The sequence below is a fragment of the Tribolium madens genome, unplaced genomic scaffold (genome assembly GCF_015345945.1).
Source record: "Tribolium madens isolate multiple individuals breed KSU strain unplaced genomic scaffold, Tmad_KSU_1.1 Scaffold_7;HRSCAF=85;Tcas5.2_LG10, whole genome shotgun sequence".
NCBI lineage: Eukaryota > Metazoa > Arthropoda > Insecta > Coleoptera > Tenebrionidae > Tribolium > Tribolium madens.
In genome coordinates this window covers 9,827,631-9,833,524 of record NW_025401050.1, presented here as the reverse complement: position 1 = coordinate 9,833,524, position 5,894 = coordinate 9,827,631, and the positions used below count along the sequence as shown (strand labels likewise).

Below are 5,894 nucleotides of genomic sequence, written 5' to 3'. Positions count from 1 at the left end.
CAAAATATATGTCAAGGTAAAAAAAATCTATTTCTAGAATCAAAATCGTAGAATTCTAAAAATTATCGGTATTTTTTGAAAATTTAGTTTTTAAATTTCAAAAATTTTATCTGAAAAACGTTTCTAGAAAAAACAATTTTAATGAAATAAATGATTAATTAATAATTAAAAAATTGAATTTCCCATAGTCGTTGAACATTTGATATTCCACTTTCCCAAACCGCGACTAGAAAAACCGCCTAAACAAATCCCTTCAAAGCCAAACAAAGCCCTTCTCCTTGCCCTGGGAAGATTTCTCACCACCCTTGGGGCGTCAAATAGGGTCTCTTTGTCGCCACAATACCCAATTGTCCGTCTTGGACCCGTTTAATCGGGTGGTAGGGATCCCTTCGTCCTTCAACCATATAAAAGGGCACCGATTTTTCCCAAAACCATTCCTTCATCACCAGTCGTCGAGTCGTTATCACCGAGTCGGCCCTAAGGGCCGCTCTTGTGTGTCAGTGTTTATCTCAATTCGAGGTGAGTGAAAAAATTTCCACGATTTTCCTTCGCTTCGTTTGCATGTTTGTGAGAACAAGTCGGCTTTGAGCGGATAAAACTATCACTATTCTCTTCTCTTATTCTCTTTATTTTTCTTTTCTTCTTTTATTTTTTTATTACAAATAAAATTGTAAATAAAGTGCAACGTTGCCAAACTTTCTATTTTTTTGAGACAAATTCAATTGGTCACAAATTTAAAAACTGTTAATTAAATATTAAAATAGTGCGACGTTGCCATATACCAAGAATTCAAGTTACAGACGCCATTTTTTTTTGAAAGTTAGTTTTTTGGTTAATTAATAACACCGGTGCAAGATTGATACTTTTTTTCTCTTTTCTTTTCTTATTTCCTTTTTTTTCTCTTCTCTTCTTTTTTCCTTTTTATTACAAATAAAATTCTAAATAAAATGCAATGTTTCCAGACTTTCTATTTTTTTGAGACAAATTCAATTGGTTACAAATTTTAAGTGCACTATTGCCATTTTTGGTTAATTAATAACACCAGAGCAAGGTTGCCACTTTTTCTTCTCTTCTCTTATTTTCTTTTTTTCTTCTCTTCTTTTTATCTCAATTCTAGGTGAGTGAAAAATTTCCACAATTTTCCTTCGCTTCGTTTGCATGTTTGTGAGATCGAGTCGGCTTTGAGCGGATAAAAATTTTATTTTTTCACTAAATCTAATCTCTTGTTACAGATGAACCGGATTTCCGCCACAAAACGCTGTTAAGTTTTTGTTACGTTAAGTTTGTGGTTAAGTTTACGTTACGTTTGCGGTTAAGTTTACGTTACGTTTGTTTGTTGTTGTTAAGTTTCATGGAAAGAAATCATGTTGCTGTTCGGCCGTTCAATCAAAATTACATTGTTAAGTTTACAACAGTGTTAAGTTTGTGGTTAAGTTAAGTTTCCGCAATCTCTAAACCAGACTTTAGATTGCTACATTTTTTGTTTTTTTTTTTACTTTTGTGTTTTCAGTTTTTTGCCAAAAGAACCTTGACTTGAAAAAACCCAAAAAAAAATGTAATTAAGTGAAATAAGTGTGTGTTGTAGACTAGATTAATTATAATTAGTTAATTAATTGCAACCGGTGTTAAAGTTACGTATAATTAGTTATAATTAGGTTTGTGAATTAGTTTTAAGTCAGTTTTGGTTTGCCTAATTGTGCCTTAATTTTAGTTGCTTTCGCTGTGAAAAGTATACAATTTTTTGAGTTTTTCTACTCAAATTACCGAAAATTCAAGTTTTGAGGAAATTTGAGTACCCCTCAAAAAGTCGAATATTTCAATTGTTTGAGTTAGGGGACAGTACACTTGATTTTGAGTACAATGAAATAGGACGTCTGCTTTAACAACTCTGCTAATTCCCAAAAATACCCACTTTTTGTTTTTTTTTGTTAAGTTTTTGTTTTTTTTCAATTTTTTTATTATTGTAAATACATGTACATAGTGTGACAACAATAAAATAGTTAATAACATCAAAAAACGTGTTTCAATTTTCTATCCCAGTTGGCCACGTCACTTGTGGCGCCATCTATCAAAAATATCGCCAATCCTTTACAGAAATCTACATTTTTGACATCAATTTTTGAATTTAAAGCTTGATTTTGTGATAAGAAACACAAAATTTGACAAAACAATTGAAAAAAGTGACAAGATAAGATATGTCAAATGTTAGAAAAGGAATAAAAAGAGAAAGAGAGCAAACATAAACATGTGTTGTATGGTATTGATCAAGAGCAGGTGCGGTGTTGCCAAATCTACAAATTTCCTGGTTGACGCGACTTGTCAATGCAACTCAAAATTTCAAAAATGCAGCGTTGTCAAACTTCCAGATTACTTTCAAACTACCAAAAGCTCGATTTCAAATATGTAGTTTCATTCATTAGATTCGTAGCAGCGTTGCCAATTTATTAAAATTTTTGATTACAGAACAAGTTGCCACATGTTTAACTTTCAATTTTTTTGCCACAAATTTAATTGATTACAAGTTTTAAGTGCACTGTTGCCATAACAAATCATAATTATTAATATTAAAATAAAAATGCGACGTTGCCATATAATAAAATTACAGTTACAAACGCCATTATTTTTTAAAAACTTATTTTTTGGTTAATTAACAACATCAGTGCAAGGTTGCCACTTTTTGATAGAAACTTGATTGATTTTGTATTTTTGAAACATTGTGCAACGTTGCCATTTTGGAAAATTTTGCGCACAGATTTTTTTATAGTATTTTTCAAGAGCAGGTGCGCTGTTGCCAAATTTACAAATTTTCTTGGTGACGCGACTTGTCAATGTTGTTACTCAAAATTTCAAAAATGCAACAATATTGAAATAGTGCGACGTTGCCATACATATCAATAATTCTAATTATAGACGCCATCATTTTTTAAAAATTTGTTTTTTGGTTAATTAATAACAGCGGTGCAAGGTTGCCACTTTTTAATAGTTTGATTTTGCATTTTTGCAACGTTACCATTTTCTAAAATTTATTGATCAAGAGCAGGTGCGGTGTTGCAAAATCTACAAATTTTCTTGTTGACGCGACTTGTCAATGTTGTAACTCAAAATTTCAAAAATGCGACGTTGCCAGACAGATTTCTTCCAAATTTTTCTGTTATCTTATTTTTTTTCTCTTGTCTTTTTTTTCTTTTTTTATTACAAATAAAATTCTAAATAAAATGCAATGTTTCCAGACTTTCTATTTTTTTGAGACAAATTCAATTGGTTACAAATTTCAAGTGCACTATTGCAATTTTTTGGTTAATTAATAACACCGGAACAAGGTTGCCACTTTTTTTTCTTTTCTTTTTTCTTCTTTCCTTTTCTCTTCTCTTATTCTCTTTTTTTTTTCACTTCTTTTCTTTTTTTATTACAAATAAAATTCTAAATAAAATGCAACGTTGCCAAACTTTCTATTTTTTTTGAGACAAATTCAATTGGTTACAAATTTATAAACTGTTAATTAAATATTAAAATAGTGCGACGTTGCCATATACCAAGAATTCAAGTTATAGACGCCATTTTTTCGGTTAATTAATAACACTGGTGCAAGATTGAAACTTTTTCTTCTCTTTTCTTAATTTAATTTTTTTTCTCTTCTTTTTATTACAAATAAAATTCTAAATAAAATGCAATGTTTTCAGACTTACTATTTTTTTGAGACAAATTTAATTGGTTACAAATTTTAAGTGCACTATTGCCATTTTTTGGTTAATTAATAACACCAGAGCAAGGTTGCCACTTTTTCTTCTCTTTTCTTTCTTTCTTTTCTCTTCTCTTATTCTCTTTTTTATCTCTTCTTATTTATTTTATTACAAATAAAATTCTTAATAAAATGCAACGTTGCCAGACGTTCTATTTTTTGCGACAAATTCAATTGGTTACAAATTTTAAGTCCATTATTGCCATAACAAATATTAACTATTAATTAAAAACTGTTAAAATATTAAATGCGATGTTGCCATATATTAAGAATTCAAGTTTTTTTGAAAACTAGTTTTTTGGTTAATTAAAACACCGCTGCAAGGTTGCCAATTTTTTTTCTCTTCTCCTTTCTTTTCTTCTCTTATTCTCTTTTTCTTTCTTCTCTTTTTTTCTTTTTTATTACAAATAAAAGTTTAAATAAAATGCAAAGTTGCCAGTTTTTTTTTGTTTGCGACAAATTAAATTGGTTACACATTTTCAGTGCACTATTGCCATAACAAATATTAATTATTAAATATTAAAATAGTGCGAGGTTGCCATATATCAAGAATTCTAGTTATAAACGCAATTTTTTTTTATCTCATTTTGTACTGCTCAACGTTGCCATTTTGTAAACTTTCGCGTTCAGAGTTTTTCTCAGCTTTGTGGATTTGCGTGCACTATGTGGCAGCGCCGCCCCGCCTACCGCGATGGCGCTCCACATCTGCTATTTTCTTCGAATTACTTTCGTTTACATTATTTCCAAGCTTCTGTCTTTTTAAAATAACCTAACTTCGCACTCACGTAAACCCCCAGTGATGTCATACAGTGTGTTTAAAAAACCGGTCAAGTCCGGGAGGTGTGTCTAGGGGAGAAAATATGCAAAAATAGTGCCAAAATTTCACTTTTATTGCCCTAGGATGGAATAAAATGTAGTTTTTTGTAATGATGTTAAGGTAAACTTGTCGTGATGTAGTAGAGTCGTAAATAGCCTCGTTTTAGGAGACTAAATCACCACAAAAATAAATTTAAAATTACTGCAATTAGAGGAAATTGATTAAATGTGACAACCTTGGAGCCATTTTTTATTCATAACTTAATTACAGGTGAGCAAAATATGAAAAAAACAAAAAATTGTAATTTTTTTGAATGGTTTTCAAGACTTGGATTTTTGCATAATTGTCCTTCTAACATTTAAAATCTTGCCTAAATATGTCAATAAAACTCGGTTCAAGGTGTGAATAAATTAAATCGCCTACATTTTTCTCTTCTTTGGTTATATTTCTTCTTATCTTGTTCTTCTCTAAACAGAAAAATAGCGTTCAAGGTTTATTTGCATCAAACATAATAAAAAAAATCTGGATGATCTGTTAATCTCAAGTTGGGTTTAATGTTTAGTTAATGATAAGTTAATTTATTGAAATAGGGTTGAAGTCAATGTTTGAGTAAATATAAATTGCTTCATTTTATCCGAAAAAAGTAAACGAGTTGGCTTTGGATGATTATGGTGAGACATTAACACGATTGAGAGAGGGGAAAGAATGTAAATGAGTCTAGAAAAGGATTAATTAAATTGGGTTTTTATTGGGAAAGTTTAGAGAGGTTTAAATTGAAATTAGATGGCAAAAAATTAATCACACGGTATTTTTACTTAAAAGCGAGAGAAAGAGACAAAATCTACTCTTTCACTTAGTTTATATTAAAATTCTACAATTTTTTCACTCTTTTTTGTGATTAATAATTTTGAACGTAAGCACAATTATTATTATTATTTTTGGTTCCTGACTTAGTTTTTGTTATAATTTTATTATCAGTTTTGGTTTTTTATTTTATTTATATTTTTATTCCAACGTTGTACTATTTTATTTTTACTTTTAGTGTAATTTCTGTTTGTCCACTATTTTTGTTACTTTTTTTTGCTTTTTCTCTATTTCTACTCGAATTATTATAATTCGTACTATTTTTTGGGCGGTTTATGATTTTGTGTCTATTTTATTTATTCTTTTGTATTTTATTCTGTTTTTTTAGTCTGTTTTGTTTTTTTTTTCCGATTTTTATTTCTATTTTTGTTTTTTTTTGTTACATGGGTCTGTCTTTCAGTTTCTATATGTTTATATTACTTTTATTTAATTTTTATTTTATTTCTTATATCTTTATTGTGTATTTTACTTAAA

The 5,894-nt window shown here is 29.3% G+C and overlaps 1 protein-coding gene across 1 annotated transcript in view; it reads left to right on the top strand.

The window, feature by feature from the left end:
• Positions 1–4,446: 4,446 nt before the first annotated feature.
• Positions 4,447–5,894, top strand: part of LOC123010057 — a 75,414-nt gene continuing 73,966 nt past the window's right edge. The window contains exons 1-2 of the mRNA XM_044406690.1: positions 4,447–4,676; positions 4,723–4,826. The gene's annotated coding sequence lies outside the window, so the exon portion shown is untranslated. The remainder of the gene's footprint in view (positions 4,677–4,722; positions 4,827–5,894) is intronic.